This window comes from Phyllostomus discolor, chromosome 5 (assembly GCF_004126475.2).
Source record: "Phyllostomus discolor isolate MPI-MPIP mPhyDis1 chromosome 5, mPhyDis1.pri.v3, whole genome shotgun sequence".
NCBI classification, from domain to species: Eukaryota; Metazoa; Chordata; class Mammalia; order Chiroptera; family Phyllostomidae; genus Phyllostomus; species Phyllostomus discolor.
Genome location: NC_040907.2, coordinates 32,786,626 through 32,808,002, shown reverse-complemented (window position 1 = coordinate 32,808,002; position 21,377 = coordinate 32,786,626). Strand labels below are relative to the sequence as shown.

General features: G+C 43.9%; 1 long non-coding RNA gene and 1 pseudogene across 1 annotated transcript in view; one reads left to right on the top strand and one right to left on the bottom strand.

The window, feature by feature from the left end:
* Window positions 1-7,311: 7,311 nt before the first annotated feature.
* The window catches only part of LOC118500605, a 22,243-nt gene continuing 8,177 nt past the window's right edge, over window positions 7,312-21,377 (top strand). Inside the window, exons 1-3 of the long non-coding RNA XR_004903179.1 lie at window positions 7,312-7,323; window positions 9,376-9,378; window positions 19,190-19,193. This is a non-coding gene — a long non-coding RNA (uncharacterized LOC118500605). The remainder of the gene's footprint in view (window positions 7,324-9,375; window positions 9,379-19,189; window positions 19,194-21,377) is intronic.
* Window positions 18,776-21,377, bottom strand: part of LOC114497179 — a 22,071-nt pseudogene continuing 19,469 nt past the window's right edge.

Below are 21,377 nucleotides of genomic sequence, written 5' to 3'. Positions count from 1 at the left end.
ACCTGTTTGAAAACATAATGACAGAAAACTTCCCTACCTTGGTGAAGGAGACAGACACACAAGTCCAGGAAGTGCTGATAATCACAAACGAACACAAGGAGGCCCACACCAGACAATCATGACTGGAAATGCCAAAGAGTAAACACGAAGAGAGAACCTTAAAATCAAGAAGAGAAAGCAATTACTTCCCTAGAAGTGAGATCCCATAAGACTCTCAGCAGATTCTCAAAAGAAACTTTGCAGGCTAGCAAGGACTGGCAAGAAATATTCAAATGATGAAAAGCAAGGACTTGTCACTGAGAACTCTACACAGCAAAGCTGTCACTTAGAATAGAAGAGCAGATAAAGAGTTTCCCAGACAAGAAAAAGGTAAAGGAGTTCATCACCACCAAACTGGTGTTATATTCAAATGCTAAAGGGTCTTCTTTAAGAAGAAGATGACCAAAAATATAAAGAATAAATGGCCATAATACATATCAATGAACAATTGAATCTAAAAAACAAAATAGTCCTGGCTTCTGTGGCTCAGTGGATTGAGTGTCAGCCTCTAACCAAAGGGTCGCCTGTTCGATTCCTGGTCAAGGCCACATGCCTGGGTTGTGGGTCAGTGAGGGGGCACATGAGAGGCAATCACACATTGATGCTTCTTTTCGCTCTCTTTCTTCCTCCCTTCCCCTCTGTCTAAAAATAAGTAAATAATAAAATCTTTAAAAACATATAATAAGTAAAAAAGAAAATGAAACTCAAGCACACAGAAACAGAATCATAGATACAGAGAACATTTTGATGGTTGCCAGATAAGGGGGTGAAAATTGTGATGGGATTAAGAAGTATTGATTGGTAGTTACAGAATAGTCATGGGGATGTAAAGTACAGCATAGGAAAGAGAGTGGCCAAAGGACATATATGCATGACCTGTGGACATTGACAAAAATGTGGAGATTGCCTGAGGGAGTGGAGTGAGGGAACTGGGTGGAGGGAGGCAAAGGGAAAAAAATTGGGGCAACTGTAATAGCATGTTCAATAAAATTAATAAAAATAAAATTTAAAAAGTACTTTGAAGTTATCTGATCAAGTATACACTTTGTTGATGTAGCATAAATGAATCAGGAGGTTTTGGCTAGAAATAATGACAAAAATTAATTCAAGGGTCATAGGGTTTATAAAGCAGAATTGCAACTAGGCAATACCCCCAGTGTTCCAAAGTACATTTTTGGGAAGAATCAGTCTTGCATTCTTAGCCTTTGGATTTTCTGAGATAACAGTCTTTTGGGTATCCAATGGTCTGGATAATGAATGTCAGGTGATCTGGAGTTATAAACATTCTTTTCTTAATCCTTCAGAGGGTTATATATAGGGCATATGGATGCTGTAGGTATAGATATAGATAGATATATTGATATGGATGTGGATATAAAGAGTTCAAGAGTTTAAGTTCCTAGGCAAGCTAAAGCAGAAGTAGAATTATTTCTTCATGCCTTAACCTTCTTGATTTTAGTAATTTAGTAGCTTGACTAAATAGTAACTTCCCTTTATTTCTGCTCTTTATTCCTCAACTTGTGTAATAGTAAGTAAATTCTCAATAATAAGTTAAATAAATGCCTTCATTAACCCATTATATTTGTTTCAACTGGGTGCAATGCAAAAATGATAGTTTTACTTGAGCAGCAATAAGTAACAACCATTGGGTATAATGGCCTTTGCTAAGCTACACTCTCATTTGTAATAATAATAATGTCATCAAAATAATATTGAACCTATACATATATATCTTCATTCTCCCAGGTAGCCATTACCAGACCCATGTTATAGATAAATAAATTGAAGCCTAAGGAAGCTAAGTAACTTGCCTAGGTCTGTCCTCTGTACCTCATGGTGTTTCCAAGGCATCATACATTCCCTTTCCTGCCAGTCCTTCTCACTACACAGACACACAAGTGAGTCATCAATTTACCAAAACTTGATAGTATGAATCTACATTCATTATTGACTAAATATTAACATCTTTCCCTGAAGAAATGCAAAAGGGAAATAAGCCTGAATTATACATTTTGCGGTGTTCGCTATTACCAAATTTAGATCATCTATTTCTAAGTAGTTTTGCACATGACCACTATTCATATTTCTTTAAATCACTTAAACTGCTGAATCTTACAACAGAGTTACCTTCTCCAGCTAAAACAAATTCTGGATATTACTCAAAATTTAAAAATATACCTAAGTCCCAACATTTTTGTAAAACAGGACCCAAACTTCTCTGTGGACAACAGAAGAGATTATTTTTCTAAATGCAAATACCACATAACTTCAATAATAAATGGCATTCATTCTGATAAACCCAAACCCTGTGTAAACAAACATGGAAACTTAAAACTTTAAGAATTAACTTGACAAAAAAAAATAAAGGAAAAGAAATACTCTGTATTTACAAGCACATTTAAAAATTTTTAATAAACTTGATATATTCTTCTTTGTGATTTGATATTAGCCAAATTATAAATAATTGCATTTATTATTAACAGCGAGGGAGAGGCAAGATGGTACATTGGGAGGCAGATGGTACAAAAGGTTGAGAAGCACTAACCTGTGGCCTCTCCAGGAAGATTCCCTATTGTTATTCTCACATTCTTACACAACCCCATCTTGTTTTCTCTCTGAGGATTGAGGTGCCCCTAGATGGTGAACACCTGAGAGCATGACCCACCCCAATCCATGCCATGGCATGACCTGGCCTCCATATTATGAAACCAGAAACTGCTTGTAGAAGGAGTAAACTAACAATTAACTTTTGGGTGATTCACTCTACTTGGTGGTGTAGGTGGCTGATATTCCATTCACAGGATTTCATGCCTGCTCAGAACAGAAGTAGAAGTTCAGGGCTACTACTGGAAGAGAGATAGTCTTTGTCAAAGTTCAGGGGCAGAATGTGAAGCAAAGCTTGTGAGGTAGAAGTGTGTGTGACCTAAAAGAAAAGAGGTTGGATAGTCACATTGGAATGCCCTATTTCTGACAAGTCTCTGTGGCAAGTGCCTACCCAGCTCAAAACAAGGTTTAAGACTCTTGCTCATGTCCTTTTCTCTCCCTGGCCCTGGAAGCATCTTGCCATGAAGGGACTGAAGGTGGCCTTCATCTTGACGCAACTTTGCATTGAGCTAGTGTTGGATCCCTCCAGGGTTCCCATATCTCTACCAAGATTTGCAATGAAGTCAAGAATGGGATAACCACCTGCATCTCAAAGAGCTTCTCTAACTGTTGATGGGACAAGGACAAGCTCTGAGGACTCTTGCTTATCATACTGTCTTCCTGTCGTCAGCTTCTGTGCCCTTCCTCCTGCTAATCAGACTGTCTGTCTTTCTCTGTCCCACTCTTTTCCAGACTTCCCACTTACTTATCTAATCTCCATCTCTACCTACCTGCATCTCTGACTGTCTACCTAACTTGTAATCACCTGCTGGTCCTTTGGCCTGTCTGCTCTCTTCCTGTGTTTTTACTTTCTGCCTGCATTTCTGTCCCTCTATTAGGATTCTCTTGATGCTAGAGCAAATTACAACAAACTTAGTGGCTTACAACCACACATATTTATAATCTTATAGTTAAAGAGTTCAGAAATCTGAAATGGGTTTCACTGAGCCACAACCAAGGTGTTACAGAAACTCTAAGGAAGAATCTCATTTCTCACATTTTCTAGCTTCTAACACTTTGCTCTTAAGCCTTTTAATGAGTGGATTGGGCATTCCTCGATTATCAAGGAAATATTCTTAAACTCAGTAGATTGTAGATATTAACCACATCTGCAGAACCTTCAGAGCAACACTTAGTCTGGTGTTTAATTTAACAGCTGGTACTACCACCTATCCAAGTTGACACGTAAAACTTGATGTTACGGTCCATCCCTTGCAACTTGACTTCTATACACATCCCGTTCAACTATACTTAATGTGCAACTAAAGACTACAATAAAGTTGTACTTCTGCCCACTACCATGTGTATCGTTAAAAGCCTCTAACCCTCCCCACCTCTACACAATGCAAGGTCATTACATGATGTTCAGTGTTCTGTAACTTAAATACTGTGATCTAAAATTGACTTATATTAATACATCTTATGTGAATGTGAAAGGAAAAAGAGGAGGAAGAAAAACTGGTAAACACAAGTGCACACATGCAAGAATATTTATAACAAACTAAAAAAGAAATACTCAAAAGAATCACAATCCTTGTTTCTGCAACTGGTCACATGGCCATAGCTTGTATTTATTACCACCTTCTTCTACTACCCATTCCATATTCTCTTTGCCCTCACCAAGCACCTCAGCTAGACATGGTTTTTTGCCTGGTGGTGTGACCCAGATTTTCATTCATGAAGGATCTTGGCTATTAGTCTTGACTGAATTGGGTCATAGTATTTTTCTTTTATTCTTTTTTCTTTTGAGCTTTTGTGAAGTCATTTTAATATTGAAGATGGAAGAAAATATGCAACATTCTTGGAAAATTATGCTTTATGATTTCTTTTTTTGCATTTTTTTGTTTTTACCTTTTTGGTTCCTATTTTATTTATTTTTAATGTATTTTATTGATTATGCTATTACAGTTGTCCCATTTTCCCCCTTTTATTCCTCTCTGCCCTGCACACCTCCTCCCACCCAGACCCACTCCCTCCCCTTAGTTCATGCCCATGGTTCGCACATGTAAGTTCTTTGGCTTCTACATTTCTTATACTATTCTTAACCTCCCCCTGTCTATTTTCTACCTATCATTTATGCTAGTTATTCCCTGTACCTTTTCCCCCATTCTTGCCCTGCCTTTCCCCATTGATAACCCTCCAGGTGATCTCTGTTTCCATGATTCTGTTACTGTTATAGCTGTTTGCTTAGTTTGTTTTTGTTTTTTTAGGTTTGGTTGTTGATGGTTGTGAGTTTGTTGTCATTTTACTGCTCATAATTTTTGTCTTATTCTCTCTCTTAAATAATGTCCTTTAACATTTCATATAATAAGGTCTTGGTGATGATGAACTTCTTTAATTTGATCTTATCTGGGAAGCACTTTATCTGCCCTTCTATTATAAATGTAAGCTTTGCTAGATACAGTAATCTTGGATGTAGGTCCTGGCTTTTCATGACTTTGAATACTTCTTTTTAGCCCCTTTTTGCCTGCTAGGTTTCTTTTAAGAAATCAGCTGATCGCCTTATGGGAACTCCTTTGTAGGCAACTGTCTCCTTTTCTCTTGCTGCTTTTAAGATTCTCTACTTATCTTTAATCTTGGCTAATGTAATTGTGATGTGCCTTGGTGTGTGCTTCCTTGGGTCCAACTTTTTTGGGACTCTCTGAGCTTTCTGGACTTCCTGGAAATCTATTTCCTTTGCCAGATTGGGGAAGTTCTCCTTTATTATTTGTTCAAATAAGTTTTCAATTTCTTGCTCTTCCTCTTCTCTTTCTGGCATCCCTATGATTGAGATGTTGAAATATTTCAAGTTTCCCCAGACTTTCCTAAGGCTCTCCTCAGTTTTTTGAATTCTTGTTTCTTCCTTCTGTTCTGGTTGAAGGTTTATTTCTTCCTTCACCAAATCATTGATTTGAGTCCTGGTTTCCTTCCCATCACTGTTGGTTCCCAGTACGTTTTCCTGTATTTCACTTTTCATAACCTTCACTTTTTCCTCTATTTTGCAACCATACTCAGTCAATTCTGTGATCATCCTGATTACTAGTGTTTTGAACTTTACATCTGATAGGTGGCTATCTCTTCATCACTTATTTGTATTTTTTCTGTAGCTTTGATCTGTTCTTTCATTTGGGCTTTTTTTTTGGTCTCAGTGCACCTGTTATGTAGCAAGGGGAGGAGTGTTAGGTATTTGCCAGGGCAGGACAACCCATGTTGTTGTGCTGTCTGTGGGGAGGGATCTGAGAGGGAACAATGCCTCCTGTTCAGCACTCTGCCAGCTTTCGATCATTTCTGCCATTACTCACAAGCAAATTGGGCCCTTCTGGTGCTGATTCCTGGGTGGGTGGGTTTGTGTACATTCTAGGACCCTGTGGGTCTTTCTAACATACTCTCCTGTAAAGCTGGGAGTTTCTCTCACCACCTCAACCCCCACAGGTTTTTTTCAGTCAGATGTTTTGAGGCTTCATTTCCCTGTGCTGGAACCCTGGGTGGCTCTGTCTGTCTCACTCCCTAGTTGTTCCTCCCAGTTCATCCACACACAAATGTGGGACTGCCTGCTCTGTCACCCCCACCTCACCCTGTCCACCAGTCAGCTTGCAATGAATCCTCTCCACACAATTGCCCATCTCCATCCCTCCTACCAGTTTGAATGAATGTTTCTTCTTTAACTCCTTGGTTGTCACACTTCCATACGGTTCGATTTTCTGTCACTTCTGTTTGTTTTTCATTTTTAAATTTGTTGTTTGTCCTTCTGGTTTCATGAGGAGGCACAGCGTATCTACCTATTCCTCTATGTTGGCCAGAAGAGTATTTTTGTATTTAGTTTCATGGCAGAACAGGGCAGTTCTAAGAGATGCCCCAGATATAACCTTTATTACAAACATACTACCTCCATTGGTAATTTCACCTTGGTAATCAGGATAAATTCAGTACAGTAACAGATTTTGATTCAGAAGTATGAGGAGCCCAAAATGGCCAGGTGGCCATCTTACTTACTAGTTTAATGTAATCATTATTGTGTCTCCCAGTGGAAGCATTTCTCTTTTCGGAACAAAGACCTGAGGCTACAGGACATAAAGGTTATTTCAGGGGAGGCATAGAAGCTTTCAGTTCATTTAAATGTAGTTTAGGCTAGAAATTTGAATCCCCATCATCATCTTTCTCTTTCCCCACCTTCTCCAACACAGCTAGGATCAACGAGCCAGTCTTATTATACTCCTTAGTTTAACTAAAATGTTCCAAGGTATCAAAACCATGATCACGAGAACCTTGCCTTTTGTAAATATTTTGTTAGTAGTATCCACTGGTGATATTCTGTGTATCCTTATTGCAGTATCATGCTCTGGACTCCTGTGCCCTCTATACTGTTGGTAACAGAGTCAACAGGACCTTTTCAGCTAGTAATATTAGAGAACCAATTCCAGAAAATACAGAATAAATTCACAAACTCATCTTTCAGATTCTGTTCCTCTAGAACCAATCTTGGTACCAAAATCTGTATTAGTCAGTGTCTTATCTGAAAAACAGAAGCAGTAGTATATATGCCTATGGAGGGAAAAAGACACACCCAGAAGGAGGTGCTCACTGAGCCAGTGGGCAGCTCTCCTGCCTCACTTATCTCCCAGCTAAGCAGCTAGCTTAGGAGGGACACATGGAAGTCAGGCAGTGCAGTTGATGGAAAAACTGACTGAGTACAACAGGGCCGAAAAGGATTCCCAGCACCAAAGGTCTAGAATGAGTAGGGGAAGAGAAGCAGGTACCCACTCATCAATTTACTAGAGGAAAATCTCATGAGCATTTGGAACCTTGAGATCTTCACAAAGAAGAAAACATTGAGTCAAGCACGGACTGTGGGATTCCCAGACGAGACTTACAGATAAATGGAGTGTGGGCCTCAGCTACCCAGCTTTAGGGTATGAGCCCAGGAAATCTCCTGACATAGCGCTCTGAGCCCTTTGTTCTCTAGAGGACCAGCCCACTCCCGAGAACGCCCACCCCTCGGCTATACATGGCTTGGGAAAACCAGATTCACAGATGTTCAGGAAGCCAAGGAACTGTTGATACTAGAGTGGGTGGGTATAGGAGAACTGGTGGGCCCAGGTTACTATCTTGTCCAGACTCCCTATTTGCTGGATCTGTAATGGTGACAGATGGCCAGACCACTCAGGAACCCAACATTACCATGCCCTGAGTCCCTCAGCCTGCCCAGGAAGGCCCAGGGAGCCCCCTCTCTCCTCCTACTCCCCCTTCCTAGCCTGTCACCCAGTCCTATCTATCTCTGGCCTCAGTTCCCTCTCTAGCCACAGAGCCACTGCTTCATGTCCAAGCCACCTCATTGCACCTGAGTTAGCTCAACAACCCCAAACTGGCCAACCTGTAGCCACCTAGTGCCTACCAGTAGCCCTCTATCTACACTGGACCCCCCAAAATTCTTTTCATAATTAAAATATTTTGTTAAAAATTTAATAACAACTTGTCATGAAATTTTATAACACCTCAATTCTACCACTGTTAAGTCATTCCATACATGTTTATTGAAGACCTAATAAGTGCAATTTACTATCTACATGTCTCAAGGGAATGAGACAGACATTAGCCTGCCCTTTCATACTATGGGGAAGACTGATAAGAAACAAGTACACAGTTAAGCAAAATAATGCTAGTACGTTCTATGAAGGAAATAAATTCTGTTTTATAAGAGAGACTAATAGGGAGGGCCTGCTTGGATGAGTGATCCACATGGCCTCTTGTTGGAGATGACTTTTAACGTGAAATCTGAAGGATGACAAGGAGCTGGTTATGTGAAGAGTAAGAGAAGAGCATTCCAGGTTGAGGAAACAGCGAGTACAGAGGCTCTGGGGTGAGAAACAGTGTGGTGTCTTCCAGGAGTTGCCTCATGGTAGGACAGTGGCCTGAGAGGACATTGGGGAGATCACTCAGAGGGTGGTGTGTGCTATGACATTTTGACAGGGTTATTGTAAGGATGAAAGTAGATAATATATGAAAGCTCTTGGTACCATGTCAGCACATAGCAAATATTATAAAAAATAAATGATAGTCAAATTGTACGAAATCTGGAGTTAGAAATTTGCAGTGATGGTCCTAACTATAACATTTATTTGTTTTGTGATCTTGAAAAAGTCAATCAGCTTCACTGGGGCTCAGTTTTCTCATCTGTAAGATGAGGTTAATAACACTTGCAGAGTAAGGAGGAGTCGTGATTGTTTTTTGGAAAAGTACAAGCATTAGGCAAATTTTGAGGAGACATTTCTTGTAAACTTAGCTGCAGGACAGCATGGTGCGTGGTCCTGAGTACTTTCTCAAAATTGTCTCTGTATCTCATTTCAGGTAGGAGGTAGTGATACAGGATATCCCCAGCTGAAAATAAACATGATAGTTTTGTGTGTTCCCTTGTATAAGAAAAAAAAACAAACATTTAGTTTTAAAAGTCTTTTCCCTGGTAGATAGCCTGTAGAGGAGCAAAAATAAACAAAATATGATAAATAGCATCAGCATAAGACCCAAGTTTATCAAATGTAGAAAACAAGAGGTTCCTGGGGCTACTGACTCACAGGACTAATGCTTCAGGAGCTGCTGTGTGTATTGACACCACACCAGCTCCTCTGCCTTTCTGTTGCCTATAAGCTGAACCAGAAAAAATCTAGGAATAAAAATAGTAATGTCCTTCTAAAATATGGCAGCCAAAACTGTCTCTAGTCTGTTTAATGTGGTGACTTATCCAGTCTAAGGTTTTCTCTGGTCCCTCCTTCATTCATTAGTCAGTGTTTACTGGGCCTCAAGAGTGGGCACAGTCCTCTGGTCCAGGCTATGGGAAGCATGAGGAGATAGAATACCTAGTTGCCACTTTCATGGAGACCTTGGTCAGAGTGGCAGGATATCAAATGAGTGAAAAAGATACTTACTAGTTAATAAATAAGAACCAAGGCAAGCACAACTTTCTAAGAGGTAAGCTGACAATTGACAGACACTTGCACATTTTGCTTTGATCACTTTGTTATAAGTTTCTCTCGCATTATTAAAAATTCTCCATGAATACTATTTCAATGACTCTTACATCTAGTCACATGGTCTACACAACCCCTTCCCACAAAAGCTGCCCTGGATAGTAAGGCTTGCATTTATGCCACTATGGGGAGTTCATGAAAGAGTCATCTGCTACATGGAAACACTGGATAAAGCAAATCAAACATGACATGCATTCTAGGAATTTTGGAGACTGCCAGTAGGGTCTGATATCTCAACCCCCAAATCATCTCTTTATGTTAATGGTTGACAGCAGATCTCTGAAGCCAGGCTGCCTGGCTCTGAATCCTGCCTCTACCCCTTGCCAACTGGGTGACTTGGGCAGGCAGCTGACCTCTCTGTGCCCTTGTTTGCTCACCTAGAGTTGTGGGATATAAAAGAGTATTTTATGGAATTGTTATAGGAGAAAACATAAATTCTTTGTTCAATGCTGAGAACATAGTATGTGCTCAGTAAATGTTAGCTATCACCAAGCCCACCTATGTAAAAGGAAGAGAGGACTCCACTGAAAAAGAGTTACAACTAAAATTTACATCCAGATGTTCTGACTCCAAAGTCCACTACTGCCCCTCATGCTGATGGTGAAAAGCTGGTGCTGAACTAAGTAAGGGAGAGTCAGGGTCCAAGGGTCCCTGGGGTTAGAGCCAGAGGGGTGGAAAATAACCACAAAACTGGGGGAAGGAATGGGTGTAATAGGTTACATACCCAGGCCCTTGGGTCTGGACAGGAGCCCAGGGTCTAGGGGAGAAAGTGAATGAGTTGTGTTGTGTGAAGAGTCACCTCTCACAAGGTAGGGCAGGGAGGAGGGTGTTGGGAGTAAGAGTGTAGACAGGTGAAGGAGCAGGTCAGGAGAAAATGGGTCCCCTTAGGAGGCTGGCAGCCAAGGGATTTTTCCAAATATATTTTTTGTTTTAATACCCAAATTATAGGCCTTGGAGTTGATATTGAGGGAGAGAATTATAAAAACAGTGAGGGAAACAGATTAACTTGCCCCACACCTTTCTCTTGTATAGATGATCATGATAGCTTCAGTGCCCATCCCCCTCTCTGGCACTTTCCACCTGATGAACTCTTATTCATTCCTGAAGACCCCATTCACTTCCTTTAGTTTTTTTCTTCCTCTGAGTAGACCCAGACCACCATTCATTCCTCCAGTAAAGGCCTTATGATATTTGATTGTACTGTTTTCTGACCTTACTTACTAGATTGTGTACTCTAAGAAATATTTGTTGAGTGACTAAATGATTGAATGCATAAATGAGCATTCCTATGATGTTCTTGGGAAAAAGATTATTTTCTACCTACGAAAGGAGAAACTGAGGCTGAAAGAGTATCAGTTGCTGACTTCATATGCAGTGGGCCAGACCTGGGGCTGAATCCCCTGAGTGTAAGACTGACCAGCACATTCCCCTTGAGTCATAACTGAAAAGTGGACTAGGACAAGTGTGGGGAAAACTTTCAATGCAGGTAGGCAGGCAGTTTTAGAGACAACACAGAAGGATCCTAACCTCAGCCCAAACTCTCAATGACTACCTTCCCTACCTGTAACTACTTTGTATCTCTGCAACAAAAATAATAAGGAAATAACCACACCTACAGAACATTTGGCGAACTGTGATTTCTGAAACTCAGGATTCATGTGTGATTTGCTTGCAGCTGGGTCATGACACCCAGCACACTGGCTGGCACATAATAGGTGCTCATTACACATTTTTTAGGAACTCCTGAGTAGAAAGTTGAAATGTACACAACCAATGTCACTGTCAGCTAAAAAAGCTTTCTTTCCTATTCCCCAAGGTGGAACCAGCCCAGTTAATCAGCTCTGGTGGCTCTAAGTTCTGCCCTCACTCTCTACCCTCCCCACAGGTGGGAGGGACAATATTTTCAGACTGGCTTGATGAGACAGTCAGACATCCAGAAGTCACTGCACCATGAGTGTGTCTGTGCTGAGCCCCACCAGAGCCCTGGGCAGCATCTCTGGGCTCCTGCAGGTGGCCTCCCTGCTCAGTCTGGTTCTGCTGCTGCTCAAGGCAGCCCAGCTCTACCTGTGCAGAAAGTGGCTAGTCAAAGCCCTCCAGCAGTTCCTGTGTCCTCCTTCCCACTGGCTGTTTGGGCACTAGCAGGAGGTAAAAGCAAGTGGGATGGCAAGGTGGGCAGGGGATTGCCAAGCATGGTCATGGTCACCAAGTTTGTGGGACAAAGCCTTGGTGTGTGAGAAGCATGTGGTATTGAGGACAAAACCCAGTTTGCCCCTCAGGTGGTGGCTCTTCATCCCATGTGCTGGTGTGCTCAGTCTGTCAGATCCCCCTTTCTTAGGGAGATCTGCAGGCTATTTTGGCAGCCAAGCACTTTGAGAACAATATCTGTTACTGAGTCTCTCTGCTATAGGATCACAGAACACAGCTTCTAGATGCTTCCCTGCCTGTGTCCACTCATTTCCATCCCCTCTGACAAGTGCTAAGCTTCCTGGGACATAAACGTGGGTCTCATGGATCCCTGCCTGTGGGGTTTCACAGTATGTGGAAAGGATAGACAGGGATTTAAAAAGGTGTCAGTTCATAGGAAGAAAGACTCACCCACAGGGTGGCTGTGGATAAGCACAGGAGTGGGCACCCACCATCTTGGTTGGCCTGTGACTATGTGGTTGTTCAGGCTGGTGATGGCAGTGTTAAAACCCTGACAAGGTTCTGGCACATATAAGCAGGAAGACTTCCAGGATAGTTCAAGGTAAGGAGTACTGACATTTGATTTACACCAGTAAAAAGAATGTCTTTCCCTCCCAGTTCTCATACCCCAAACCCCTGCCCTGTTGAGCTCCTTTTGGCTGAGGATATCATCCCTCTTTCTGTACCCTCAGACCCAGGACAGTGCCTGACACAAAGGGATGCTTGACTCAGTTGTGCAGACTAACAGAGAAAGGAGCAGTTTGCAGGATGGGTGACAGACGATGCTACCCAGCCAGCTCTGTTAGCACTAGTACCTGGGGGAAGGGTGCAGAGCAAGGTGAGGGGCTTGCTTCTAGGGAGACCACCCTAGGGTTTGTGGATTGAACAAGCCTGAGGAGAAAGGGAGGACAAGTGATTATCAGCAGAGTGGAGCCAAAAACGGGAACTCTTCATGTCAACCACAGAGGGACGACCAAAGCCCAGTTTGTTCATGCAAACTCTGTACTAATGACTTCCAAATTATTTATTGATTTGGAGAACTTGTGACTTGTGTTGATGCAGTTCTCACCTTTCTGAGATAGGATTTGATGGAGGCCACCAATACACTTTACTCCTGTGACTTTCCCACCACACTGAGGGCCTTAGATGACATATAGACTCAAAAAGAGAATATTTACATAGTCATAAAACAAATACATTTCATGCAGCCAAATTTTCCTTGCCTTTATAATACTTCCTGAGATTTTCATGTATTAAATATCTCTGTTATTGGCTAAATCATGAATTGAATGCCAGATTTTCCATCCACACTGAAGCTAATCTTTGACTAGATGAAAACTGACAAGGTGGGCAGGTAACATATGGACGCTGTTACCAAGCTACCTAGATTCCTATCCCAGCTCTACTACATATTTCAAATGCCTTCTCTATGACTCAATTTCCTCATCTGTAAGTTGCACATGATAATGATACTTATAGCACACAAGTGAGTTATTAGAATGGTGGTATTGTGCATGGCACAGACCAAGAGCCACCATTACACTCACTCTAATTGTATGAATTTAAAATAATTTTAATGCTTAAGAAGGGCAACCATGTGGAAGGTACAAACTCTCTGCATTAAGTAGAATCCAATAAGGACCATAGAAAGGGGAACTAATGTCTTTGGGATTCAAACAACCCAAACTGCCCCATTTCCTTCCATGTCCTCCCACCAACACAGGCATACCTGCCATGCCAGCAGAGCCCACATCTGACTGTTGCTTATGTGGCCAAACCATTACCTGTCCATCTACCCTTCTTGTATCTCCCTTTGGGGAAATTGCTTTGTGGCTGCAGTTCCTAGGATCAGTCAGGTGAGGAAAACTCAAGAGCAGCACTTCCTGTGTGGAGTGGATGAAGCCTGGGGGCCAGGGTGGCACTGGGTATTTGCCTACAGGTTTGTGACCCCTGTCACCATGGGCACAATCCTCTCTACAAGAGTCTCTACCAGCTCTGGCCACAGACACTCAGGGACACCTGGGAGTCCCAACTGGTGGACAGGAGGGCAGACACATTAGTGGATGCCCAAATGGGCTAGAGAGAAGAATGGAAAGGCAGAACAAAGTGTAGCCCCTCTCAGTCCCCAAAGGGATCAAAGGAGAAAGCCCAGGAGCAGAATTTTGGGAAGCTTGGGCACCAAGCAGTTGGAAAGAAAGCATGCTACTGTGCTGAAACAGGGTCTCCCAGATCCCTGCTGGGCCAGTAGGAGGGGACCCTAGAAGACCAAGTAGCATAGCTGGGGTGGTAAGAGGCTCCCACTGGTCAGTCCCCACCTTGAATCAAAGGTGAAGGGCAGTGCCGATAATGCACATGATTTGGAAGCATAAAGCATCCACCTTAATACTTCAAGCAGGAACATTTCTCAGCTCATGGTGGGACCGTCTGCCCAGTGGTACTGCCATTTGAACATAAGCTCCATGAGAGCAGACCTCCAGCAACTAGGATGACAATTGACCCAAGTGCTCAATACATAGTTATGAAATAAGTGAATGAGTGAATGCATCTACTCATCTACTCACTTGTGTATTTGCTCATCACTATAGAGAAAACCTTTTGGGATGTCTTCGAAGCCCACCTGCTCTGAGATTCCTTCCCCACAAAGGGTGGGCCCCTGAATACCCTATACAACCCCAGCCACAGTTGGTTATAGCAGGTGAACACACCTTGGTCCTTTTACAATCAGATTCTCCTATGGGATTCCTAGTGCCCCTCAGACATGACATGTGTTAGAATGGTGCCTATCAAGAAGGGTACAAGTGCTCTTTCCTCCACATGCCCTCAGCTCCTTGAAGACGGGGACTGTTGTCTGTTTATCTGTGACTGTATTGCCAACTTCTAGAGAATTCTCACATAGACCTCACTAAACACTTGGTAAGAGAATGAAAGCATGTATGTACACAGGAAGAATGAGAGACTCAGTCCTGGCCGCTGTCCAGTTCCCACTTCTGCCCCTTCCACTCCCTAGCTGCCTGCTGCCCTAAGCTCTGTGAAATAACCTGGGGCCCTCAGCCTTCTCTTTGTCCCTTTTCTCTTTCTTAAATTAGTTCCAGATTATACCTGTCACTTGCAACAAGAATTTTAAACAAGATTCACTCTCCTACACATGCTCATTCATTCCTTCTCACACTTTTTTATTCTTATAAAAATAAGCCATAATTCCTAAAAGCCATGCTCTAAGGTGAGTACCCCAGAAATAGGGGAGGGGCCGAGTTGTAGACCCTTGTGCTGCCCTGGCAACATGGGAGTTGCATGCTGGTTCTTGCTGGAGATTCATTTTTAAGAAGGGGCAGGGCCCAGAAACACAGCCTCTTCCTTTGACCTCCCCTCCTTCCTGCACAGGGAGGAAGTCCTAGGCCCTGGACCTTAGGGACTGTAGGAGGGGAGGGGACGAGGCTCCGCCAGTTAGGAGCAGGACCACGGACCCCCAGCTTCAACATTTAAAGCTCATTACAACACAGCACAGTACTGTCAAGGGCAGACCCTCATCCTCCCACACCAAATTGCCCCCACCTCATCAAAGGCCTCAGGCCCAACATGAGTCTCGTGGTGGAGTAGGTGGGTGTAGAGTTGGCCAGTGCTTCGCAAGGGTTGCCAGTGTTAGCCCTTTCAGTGGTGGCAGGAAGAAGACAGCCACTCCAGGAGTAGGAGACCTGAAGGCACACACTCCTAAAGATCCCTGAAGCTAAACAGTGACTAGAGACCAACTAATCCATCTATGTTTATGATGCTTTCAGGTGGGAGAAGAGGTTCCTGGCACAACCAAAAACTGAGCTGGAAGAGGGTGACAGGGAGATTTTTCTTAGTGTGACTTAGACAAGAGTTAATATGCCTTCTTTAGTTGTACAGATTCTTGTTCTTGAGTTATTTTCCATTCTTGAATTTATGTAGTAGTTGCCATGACAAATATTTAAATAGCCTTTTCTTAATTGTTAAATAAAAGATTCCTTTCTTTCCCACCAAACTCTGTCTGCAGTTTTGCCTCATAGACAGTGAGCAGGAAGACCCACCCCACGGGTTGGGTAACACCATCACGCTGTACCACACACATGCACCAGAGCTTAGGATCAGGGGAGGCAGCAGGGTGTGCTAGAGAGCTGGAAGCATGAAGTGGACTCATCTCTGGTACTCATCCTCTGTCCTCCCCTCCCACATGGAGCCTCCCCCTTCCCTCAGGCTCCAGACCTGTCAACTCTGTTTCTCAGCAACACAAGCCCTCAGACAGAGTCAGTACTACCTATGGAGCCTTGGTCAAAAGGACCCAGAATCAGGAGCTCACTCAGGCTCCTCCCTGATGAGCATCTTGGCAGGTTCCTTCCCTTACTGTTGAAGAGGAATAATGGCTTCCTCCAATCCTACCTCACAGGCCTCCTGACAATCCAAAAAAGAGACTTGGGTGCAACCCATGGGCCAAAGTTAGTTATGATGACTGGACTCAGTTCCTAGGTAAGAGCTGTTAAACCAATTCCTTCACTTGTGCAGACAGGTCTATCCAGGGCCAGGACATAGGGGAATGTTGGTGGCATGGTGAACACTCTGACTAAGGTTTCCAAATCCCAGACTTAGGTGGGCAGTGAGTTCTAGGTCTTAACAGGACTTTGCAGGAGTGAGCAGGGGCCCAGGGCCAAGCTTCCAGGGCCATGGAATCCATAGGATGAAGGATGTGTCTGCAGGTGGTCCTTCCTCAGAGCAACATAGAAATGTCCCCATGTCCCAGGCCTGAATTCTCCCCTCTTCCCTTTCCCTTGGTGTCAGCTGCTCTCTCTCCATGCCTGTCTCATTCCCAGATTGCATCTCACTAATGGCGTTAGACCTTTGTCAGGTGTTAATCCACTCTGTGTGGTTCCCGAGACTGTAGCCATGCAAGAACAAGCCCTGCAAGAGGCTAGTAAGGCTCCCTGGAAAACCAGGTAAAAACACACATGGCAAACATGATGCCACTCTAACATGAAGGGTTCCCATGGGTTTAGGCCTGGTAAATACATTGTATCCTTTGAAGCTTGTTCTACTTTGCATAGCCCTGTAGATACAAACCAGATGTCTAAGTTCAAGGCATAAGGAGTTAACTCCTTATCTCATGAAATACCTCTTAAAGACCCTCTGGTGTCAGCACGACTACAGACCCTGACCTATGACAGATCTTTCTGTTCTTTCAATTGTTATCTATAGATAATACCTGTTTTTGTCTGACTATAGCCTTTTGACATTGATTCATGAGTTATCCATGTATGCTGTATATACCCTACACATACCATTCCCAATAAAAGCCTTTTGGGAAAAGGACTCTAAGCATTCTCCACTAGAGGGAATCGCCACCCCTCTTTCCTGCCTGAACAGCAAGATTGTGTCCTGGACGACTTATTCACCATCTGAGCCAGATGGGAGGATTCTGCAGACTGCAGTTCCTCCCACAGACCTTGAACCCTATTGGTATATGTACCCATCAATGAGATGCTGCAGAGATGACTGGGGAAGGACCTCTGATTCATCATATGTACCTCAGCTGAAATTTGCCCCCAAACTCCTTCTTTACATCTCATACTGCACCCTGTTTCAAGGACTGATTCAGGCACCACCCTTCCCTAAAAGCTCCCCTGTAGTGTCATTCTGCCACCTTCGCCAGCCAAAGTTCATACACCCAGGGCACCAGGTGACTCTGACACAGACATGGATAATGGTAGTAAAGCCACAGAGTCCCACCTCAGGAGGGTAGAAATAATACCTGAGAGTTCATATTCCATATTCCTTCACCTTGACAGTGGTTACCTGGGTGTATGCTTTAGAAATTAATGGTTTTGTACACTTTTGCTTTAGGCAAATATTCCTTATGTTATTTCCAAACACATATGCAAAGTTAAAGAAAGACACCCATATCAGTGAAGAGCCAAGCCTCAAAGCCACCCCTCTGTCATGTGGACTGGTCAAGTGCCTGGTCATAAACAGGAATCTCAAGGCACAGCTTCCACTGTCTTCACTGTATCACTGAAACTGGAATGTAAGTTTCTTTTACATTTTAGAAAGATTGCCTACTACAAAAGGAAAAGGAGGAGACTAGAAGCAAGTGGGTTCTTCCACGTGTTTGCTGAGGGAATGAGTCAACTCTAGGATACATGCACAGTAAGCATTCATAGACACACCTGTTCTCTGGACCATCCTTGAGGTGACTGTCTAGGGGATAACAACTCCCCTTCTATCATACAAGCCTCTCAAGGACAGGGAGACACAGCTGCTCCACAACCCAGCCTGGAGGGGCTGTGCCCAAGGACAGGCCACAGCCTGGGCTGTCTGGAGCCTTACTCTTGGCAGAGCTAGTGCCCAGAGCCTGGCCCCAGTGGCCTCAGGTGAAGGTGGATGCCATTCTTGGAATGCAGGACCAGCTGGGGCAGCTTGATAGGTGGCCGCAAGGGGTCCAGGGCAAACTCAAAGCGGAGCAGGCAGAGAGCCATGACCACCTTCATCTCGTTCATGGCAAAGTGCTGTCCAATGCAGTTTCTGCAGTGAGCAACACAAAGAGGCATCAGGAATGGGGTGTCTGAAGTGGTGAAATCCAGTGCTGTCAGTGGCCAACAAAAATCAATAACTATTTTTGCATGACTAATTGGCTAATCAATTGATTGCTCTGGGCTTAAGAAACAAATCATAGGGTAGGGTCAGTAGTTTCCCATTGAGGATTCTGGCTTGGGGGTCCCTCTTGCAATGACCCAGATACCCCTCCCCCCTGCTGGGGACATGAATGTGCTAATAGAAAGAAGAAAGTCCTTGGAACTTACCTTGTGTTAGAATCACCACAACCCAGCATGGCCCCCCTCATCACAGAGTTCCCCAAAGTGATGATTCCCCCACAGCACACTCCACTCCACCTCCCCAGACCTCAGGGACTGGAAATGTGGGGCTTCTCCTTACCTGGGCCCAGCAGAGAAGGGTATGAAGGCAAAGGGGTGGCGTCCTGCCACATTCTCAGGGGAAAAGCGCAAGGGGTCAAAGACCTGAAGGACAGGCCAGGCTTAAATACATGCCAGGTCCAGAGCAGGGTGACTCCCCACAGCCTCCCTCCCCCTCTGACCTCCAGGCCCAGGAATGGGATACCTCAGGGTCAGGCCACACAGCACTGTTCCTATGGAGGGCATAGATGTGCAGAGAGATCAGGCTGCCTGTGGGCAGAGCAGAGGGAAGGTGACCAGCTGGTCCTGGGCAGCCAGGCCCACCTCCTCACAGAGCCAGGATCCCGTCGTGTCTGCCTAACTAGACACCAGCCTCTGCCTCAGCACTGCCAGTGACAGAAGGTTCGTGACAACCCCATCACATCAAGTGCTTTTGATCATCATCATGCCTACTCCCCGTAGGCCAGCACTGGGTACAGCACCTGACAGAGACATTTGTGGAATGGAACAGAAAGGGGCTGAACCCACCCCCACCACAAGGCAGGACACGCAAGGGACATTAAAACGCTTTTGGCTCTCAATGAACTGACTCTCGAGGCAAGTATTCATAGCATTATGCTATCAATAGTGACAGCTACCAGTCCACTGCTTGCAGACCATGTGCCCAGACCTGACCTTTCTTTATGAAGCCCCCAAGTAGAGTTGTACAAGTTGGCACTGCACACATCATAGTCTATGTGAATGATTGCCCCCTGAACTTGTTCAGGGAACAACTTTCATGGTGAGAGCAGGATAGCCCTGAATGATTTACTCCTGGCAGCAACCTTGCAAAGCAGGTCTCTCCTCGACCATTTTAGAGATGAGGAAAAGAATTTAGGGGCAGAGGGGTTTACCCCATGTTATAGAGCTAGTATGGACCCAGGCCACCACAAGCATGAGTTCTTTGCCATGGGTGCAAAAAATTCAACCAAGGCATAGAGAGTGTCAGAGAAGCATCCTGAAAGAACCCGGATCCAACTGCATATGTACCCCTCTCCCACCTGCAGGTGGAGTGCGGCCATCCACAAAGGTGACAGGCTTGCTGAGCTGGCGGGAACACCTGAGGCACAGGCGGGTAGAGGCGGAGGCTCTCCTTGATGCACATGGTCAAGTAGGTCATCTTGGCCAGATCTTCCCTGCCAGGAACACAAACCAGCCTTTCTGAAGATGAGCAGCAATGGGGTCTGTGGGAAGACAGCCTCCAGCCCCCTCTTCCTCTTCACCACCATGACACACCCAAGACTCAGAGGAACACAACTGAGGCCAAGTGTTCAGGACAGACTCGACATAGGGTAGCACTGGGACCAGGGACTCTGACTCCACTTTTCTCCATCCTTCCCTCATCCTCCACATCTAGGAAGGGAAAGCATAGGACCCCTAGAGGTGTGCAGTGCACCCAGCCATCAGAAACAGGTCACTCCTGTGTCTCTGCGAGCCCCACAGAAGCCCTGCAAGAGACAGTCCCTTAGGTTCTGCCTCAGTTTCACCTGTAAGCTGGAATGGAAAGGAAACAGGGGCTAATAGTCATTGCTGAACTGCAGTAATAAATGCATGAACATGACAGGCTCAGGTAAATATATATATCTACATCTCTGTTGCCATTGCCACTAGGAAGCTCAGACCCAAATGTGAGGTCCAACTATAACTACTAGGCAACACCTTATTCCATAGCCCCCTAGATTTTCTGCCCAGTACTTTTTTTTTCGCTTGTGCTTTGTTGTTTTATTGAATCCATGAAGTTGCTTCAAGTTCTAGGTAGAATGAAGTGAAAATAAAATAAACATTGAGTTGGCCAAAAGTCCCCTTCCTTTTTTCCATAAAATAGAAACACATGTTTTCATTTTCACCAATAACTTTATTGATTTGGCTATTTTGAGTATGTGGTCTACCTCCCATCAGGTATAATGTAAATTGTTCTCAATTAATTCCTGGATTTGATCGCTATCAATTTCTGCTGGTCTACCTGACCATGGAGCATTGTCTAGCGAGAAATCTCCAGCATGAAACTTCTCAAACAACTTTTGGCAAGTTTGATCAGTCTCAGCACCTTCTCCATACACAAATCTTTTTTATGTTTCAGTTCCATTTTTAATTTTTTGAAATAATAAAGCATAATATACCTAAACAGTTGCATATTTTCTTCTATCTTTAATATTAAATTGGCTACACAAATATTCACCAATTTTGATGTTTTTATAATGCATGCTGATCTGACAGCTGTCACAATACAATCTAAAAAAATCGTTTCAAATCAATTTACAGCAAACTAAGAGCTACTAGAGCCATCTTACGGAAAGAAACAAACAAACATTTTGACCAACCCAATATTTCAATTCCCCACCCCAGGCCTGTTCAGGTAGTTACCTACCTTAGAATTCCTGGCTCTCTCTGCCTTCGCCTGGGTTCACCCCTCCTTAGAAAGCCAACTTAAGGGATCTAAGATGGCGTCGGAGTAGGAAGGAGCAGATTTGGCTTTCCTCTGCTCAGGGGAGAGAGTCCTGACCGATCTTTGGAGTGGAAAGGCAAGCAACCAACATATTTCAGCATTTTT